This window comes from Solanum stenotomum, chromosome 12 (genome assembly GCF_019186545.1).
Source record: "Solanum stenotomum isolate F172 chromosome 12, ASM1918654v1, whole genome shotgun sequence".
In the NCBI taxonomy this organism is placed as follows: Eukaryota; Viridiplantae; Streptophyta; class Magnoliopsida; order Solanales; family Solanaceae; genus Solanum; species Solanum stenotomum.
Window position 1 is genome coordinate 13,627,490 of NC_064293.1, and position 7,031 is coordinate 13,634,520.

A 7,031-nucleotide genomic window follows, 5' to 3' on the forward strand; every position below is an offset into this window, starting at 1 on the left:
TCTTCTTCTTCTTCTTCTTCTTCTTCTTCTTCTTCTTTACTGTCACGCCCTGAGCCTACACCATGGACGTGACCGGCACTCGAGAACCATTGTTGGCCCTAAGCGAACCCTTGTCCTGGCTCCTAGGAAATCGAGGTTTTCTTTCTTGTTTAAATGCAAAAACATTTTAAATCCTTTGGGAATACATAGTCCTCATATACTTTTGAACAAATGAACTTCAAAATTTACTCTTTACTGAACTCAAAGTTTAAGTCTTAAAACAAAGTTAAAACATTTGTAAAAGACTTCTGTAAAACTTTATGAACTATGGATTCAAGGATTGACTTTAACAGATCCTTGAATTGAATTATGGATTCAAGGATTGACTTTTGTGATGGGAAAGATCTCATGATGTTTAGGAGTGATTTTAGATAGTTAAACATGAGAAAATATCAAGAAATCACTGTCTAAAAGCAAGTCCGCCACACGGAGATGCATTAAATTATTTGGTCACAAAATAACTTTTGAGGCAGAACACTTCATGATACCCCCGCGACGCGGAGAAGATTTTTGACAATCCTAAGGAGCAGGTCCGCGACGCGAACCTGGTACCCAATTTTGCCCGACTTTTTCCTTCTTCATTTTCTAACCCCAATTCGCATAGATTCGATTCTTTTTCTCAATATCTCTTTAGATTCAGGTACCCATAACGTATACACAAGAATCTAACTCAAAGAAACTCTAATAATCGATCTTAAACTCTCAAGAACTCCTCAGTCTCATCCCAAATTCAAGAACGAAAGCAATTCAAGAATACAACTCAAGAACATCAAATTCTCAATCTTTTTAGGACGAAATTACACTAAATAAAACATGTTTGGCGCGTAGGTGAACGAACCCAATGCTATGTGAACTCACTTACCTAGTAGGGATCACCCCTTGACGAAATCCACGAGTCTAGCTTCAAGAACTTGATGATTTCCTTGCTTCTCCTTCTCTTTTCTCCTCTTCTTTTCTCTTCTCTAAAATCCTAACTCAATTTCTCCAAAGCGTAAACTTACCAAGTTCAGTTTAGACCCCTAAGTAATTACCAAAAATGAATTAAAATAAAAGGGTAAGGAAGAGACAAAACTACCCTTCTAAAATCCGGATTGGACTTTCCTTATTTGAACAACCCAACTTCCAACGGCCATATCTCACTCATACCATCTCAGAATCGTGCAAACTTGGCAGCGTTGGAAAGATAATTCCAAGAGCTTTCCTACCATATCTTGAAGTACACCTAACTCATCCTGAGCTAGAAGTTATGGCCATTTGAAGTTGACAAACACCTAACTTATTCTAACTTAATAAAATTTCCAGATTTCAATATTTTCCAAAAATGATTGTTTCCAATTCTCAACTTCTTACTAGTTATTTCAATTTGCTAGATGTTACAATTACCCTCCTCTTCTCTTATTCAGTTCTTCTAGCTGCCATCCCCAGAAATCCTTTACGTAGCTGCCATCTTCGTCAATTCTTCGTAGTAGTCTTCCTCACGTCACTATTATAATACCATTTCTACCTTTAATATCATCAAATTATTGTTAAATCAAAAATAATATTAGTAAGAAATTATAAATTGAAAATTAGCAATCACCTTCAATCTAGCATCTCCTTTTCAAAATTACAACAATTATGGAGCGGAACTCATTACGATGAAGGTAATGGGATTCCATAATACTCTCAAATCGAAGAAATTTCTTTATCTACATGCTAAAGAACTACATAACAATTTATTTATTTATTTATTTAAAAAAAAGAACAATGTTATCAAGGAGGTTTACAATTATTACTATTTTGAAAAAAAAAATAAGGGCAAGAGAAGAAAAAGGAACAAAGAGAAGAAAGAAGACAAGGAAAAGAATGAGTGACGTAAATGGTTCTTCTAAGTTGAAGAAGATAGAGAAGAGGTAGTTGGTTCTTTTGAAAAAATTGGGGAAGAAGATAACAAAATTAAAGAATTGAGAAAGTACAGTAAAATAAATAAAGGAAAAGAAAAAAAATATTTCTAATTAAATAAATACTTAAATAAATATTTGTTTACTTTTTGTTTCAGCTCATTCTCTACCAGAGAGTGAACTACACTCTACATGCCACGTAGGCACGTAATGGAATAATAAATTCATTCTAAAGAAGAATAAGGGGGTAATAGGACCCCTAAAAAGCTCAAGTGTCATTTTAAAAAATAGGTCTTACTTTAATGGGGTAATTATGTATTCTCTCTATTTTATAACAAAATGCCTATTAAAATAAAGTTATATTCATTATTTTAGATTGCCCGCGTTTCTTTAAAAAGAGTGCACACACTTTTTATGTCAAATGAACAAAAATAAGTAATAATATCAATTTAAAATTGTTTTAATGGGTAGTAGGACGTCCACATAATTAAGATATCTTTTTAAAAAATTGAGATAACTTCCAGTATTACTTTATGTTATTTATCTAAAAATAATAATTCAAAAATTACTTTTAAAAGGTGTTGTCAAATCTAGAGGTATTTATGACCCACCACAACTTTTCATTGTAGGTCCTAACTCTTAGGTGGTTTATTAGGAAAAATTATATGTGATCCACTAACTAGAACTCCAAAGGTATTTTATATGGCACTCTTAAATTTGATATGATATTTAAGGGGGGGGGAGGGAATTAAGAATAACTTTCACCTATAGCAAATATAAAAATCATATTTGTATGTTATAACTATAGTTTGTATAACTGGGCTCCATAATAAATTTTATGTTTGCTATGGAGATTTTCATTTGTATAATTTGCTAGATACATCCAATTTTATACAAATTGTTCAGTTTTGTATAAATTCATTTATACATTGTAATTTGTATAATAAGATATGTATTTCTATAATTATAAGTGTATATGACAAAAAAAAATATGTATTTGTATTTGTATATTCACTTTTCTCTCGTTTTATACAAACACAAACGCATTTTATATATTTTATATATTTGTATACCGAATGAGTAATTGTATACCAAAAATGGCAAATTGTATACCGAACCAGATAACAAAAAAATGGGATGTTTGCTGTGAATTACAAATAAAATAAACTATGACTATAACATTTAATTTGAATGAATAGTTTGTTATTGTCACGAACCAGACCGTCGTGATTGGCACCCACATTAACTCTTCGGTGGGAGAACCACTACTACAACTCAAACCAAGCAACTAAATCAAAACTAAGGCATTTAAATTACGGAAGCAAGTTAAATACTAAGGAAATAAATAGAGTTCCCATAAACTCTAACAAAAGTCTAACAATAATAATTTAACAATGCGGAAGTAATGCCTAGAACCTGAAAGTCAATGTACCAAAACATCTAAAGTTCAACAAGTCTAAACAAGAAGTGATGCAACCCCAATCTAATGAACTAATCAACTAACTAGAACATAGTCTAAGTCCGAAAATGGTGGACAAGACGAAAGAGAACCCATGGCAGCTTGGAAGAATTGACTCACCCTTGAGTTCGAACGATCACTGATCTCCTAAGCGAGGTCTGTCACTAGCTGCTTGAAGATGCCCTGTACTCAACAAAAATAAAAACAAGTTCAGTATCAGTACACAACCACAGTGTACTGGTAGGATCACACGGTTATCCCACTAAGAGTAACATACATTAATCAATACAACAATATAATCACATGCACATATCGAACATATACAATATCATCAACATATACGAACAATGAACAACTTCACATTTTCTCAAGATACACAATTATGACAAGTCATTGGTCCTATCATGGAACCCAAACCCAAACAGTTAGCATATCGGAACGTGGTACCCGATCCAATGATTATGACAGAACGTGGCAACCAATCCCATAATTATACTAGAACGTGGCAACCGATCCAAGTTAGTTATGTCAAAACGTGGTAACCGATCCAAGTTAGTTATGCTGGAACGTGGCAACCTATCCATTCAACACACCACAATCACAAGTATATCTTCAAGATCATACAATTAAGTCATGATTTCATGGTAACCATCATTCGTCTTGTCACGCCCCGAGCCTACACCCTGGACGTGGTCGACACTCGAAGACCATTGTTAAACTCAAACGAACCCTTGTCCTGGCTTACAAACTCAGCGGACGACTATATGCATATTTATAAAGAGCACAATACTCAACTTAACTAATGAAATAACTTAGAATGTGTAATAGTCAACATTCAACTTGGCCAAAATGGCAACTCAAGTCTTATCATATAAATTAAAAGTAAAGACAACTGAATTCACTAACTGACTGTCTGACTATCCATGAAGCCTCTAAACAACTGAGATGGATGTCGGGACAGGCCCGTGACATCCTAATGAACTAATGCTAAAACTGAAAGCAATGTGAAGGAGTCCTCTGGAATGCAAAGAGGCTCACCAACAGACTCTGAACTGCTCTCTGGATCAACGAATGCGTCAGATGCCGATCCTAGTTACCTGTTTCTGCATCATAAGACGATGCAGGCCAACTGGCATCAGTACATTGAATGTACGAGTATGCGAGTTGGAATGCTAAAACAATATAGGCTCGAAAGATATTATGAAAGAAACACTTACCTTGGCTCTTCTCAACTCTTGAATACTTAAATAAACTCATTTCATTATAAAGCAGTTTAAAACAAGTGCAATATAAAGAAAAACTGTTGAAAACATGTTGTCAATTCATAATCATAATATCATAAAAAGACAAACCATGCTCCCTCTCAAAGTCTACTTGTGCAATGCATGAATGAAGTCTCATACCCCCATTCACACTAAGCAAAACCCCTTGAGGAACCATGCTACTATTGTTGTGGAAGTTTCTCTAACCGACAACCATCACTTAAGAACTATAGTGATGATACAACGTTTTACCTTATGCTGCCGAGACCCATCCTATACCTTGCCGTGATATAGGAAGCTAACTCACTAAGTGGATCCACTAGTTTATGCGAAAATGATTCATCTAAAAAGTATGACCCTTTTCTACCCATGATGACTACATGGTTTATGGAGACTTGAGTTAGTATGAACTCGCATCCCCATATCGGTGCTCATTACTACTCCCAAAAATACTTAGTTCTTTATGTTTAAAAACATATTTCTTCTGTAATTTGAGATTAGTGCTCAAAAACTTAGCTCAAAGGTCATCTCGAAAATCTCAGTTTCCCTGCTTGCTTCATTTAGAAAGCTATTTCTCTTTTCTGAAAACGAGCCCGAAGGCCCTTTGAAAATCTCAGTTTCCGTTCTTATTTAAATGTGAAAACATTTTAAATATTTTTGGGAATACTTAGTCCCCATATACTTTTGAAGAAATGAACTTCAATCTTTACTCTTTACTCTTTACTCTTTACTCTTTACTCGACTTTAAATGTAAGTCTTAAAACAAAGTTAAAAGCATTTGCAAAAGACTTCTTGAAAAGACTCGAAGAACTTCCTAAACTTGGCTCTTAACTTTCCTTGAATTTGAATTTATGGATTCAAGGTTATAATTCATGTTTTTGGATGATTTCTAGATGTTTAGAAGTCATTTAGAGTAGTTAGAATCAATAGGAAGTGTCATTACACTTTAGAAGGACTTAAATAGGCTAAACGATGAAAACTGGTGAAAAATAATAATTTGGGCGCATCCCGGGGGCGTCGCGCCAGCCCCAACTTACTGGGGCTCAAATCTGGCGCACTACAAGTGCGCTGCCCCAGCCTGCCTGGCGCTATGGGGGCGCGTCGCGCCAGCCTTTCTTCATGCAAAATTCTGACGAGCTATTGATCTCGTTTTCTTATCCTAAATCATTTTAATTCAATTCTTTTTCTCAAATTCACTTTAGATTCATGTACCCAAATCATATACACAAAATCTAACCCAACAACTTAAAGAAACAACACTTAATCATCAAGAAACTCTTTAATCCCAACTCATGTTCAAGAACGAAATCAATTCAAGAACAACTATCAAGATTATCAAATTCTCAATCTTTTTAGGATGAAAATACGTTGAATTAAACATGCTTGGCGCGTAAGTGAACTAACCCAACGCTATGTGATCTCACATACCTTGTAGGGATCCCCACCGACAAAATCCACAAGCAAAGCTCCAAGAAATCGACGAATCTTGAACGTTCTTCTTCTTTTTCCTCTTCTTTTCTCTTCTCTCAAAACCCTAACCTTTTCTCCAAAAGCGTAAACTGATCTAATTCAGCTTAGGCCCCTAATTAATTACACAAAAAAATGAATTAAAATAAATGGGTAAGGAAAAGACCAAACTACCCTTTAAAAATCCGGATTGGACTTTCCTTATTCCAACAGCTCAACTTCCAAAGGGCATAATTCACTCATACGAACTCGGATTTGCGCAAACTCAATGGCGTTGAAAAGATCCTTCCAAGAGTTTTGCAACCATATCTGGAAGTACACCTAAATCATCCTGAGCTAGGAATTATTGCCGTTTGAAGTTGACCAAAACTTAATTTTTCCTAACTTGAACAAATTTCCAGATTTTAGTTCTTTCCAAAAATGACTATTTTCAATTATAAGCTTTTTCCTAGTTATTTCAAATTGCGAGATGTTATACATCTATCTCATTTACAACAAGTGTGATCAATAATGCAACATTCATATACATGCAAGTATCATAATGAAGCAAGAACAAACATCACACAATCATAGAATCACAACCATCACCTACCTCGAAACAAACTTGAAACCCTAAGAAACTTGATCCTTCCCTTTTCGGATTCGTTTCGCTTGTTCCTGGTCTACAAACAATCAATATAATACGGGAATCAATAAACAATCACTAATTACCCTAATTACTAACAATTCTATGAACCCTAGATCAAACCCATGATCCCAATTATCCAAATTAGGGTTGTTTCTACCATAGAATCTATAAAAAAAAAACCCTCCCTCATCAATATTCACCCATTCTATTAGGTTCTACGGATCGAAAAATGGATTCGGGGAGTGAAAAGTTTACCTTTAGCTTCAAGAATGGTGAAAAACGAGGAAGAGTCGCCT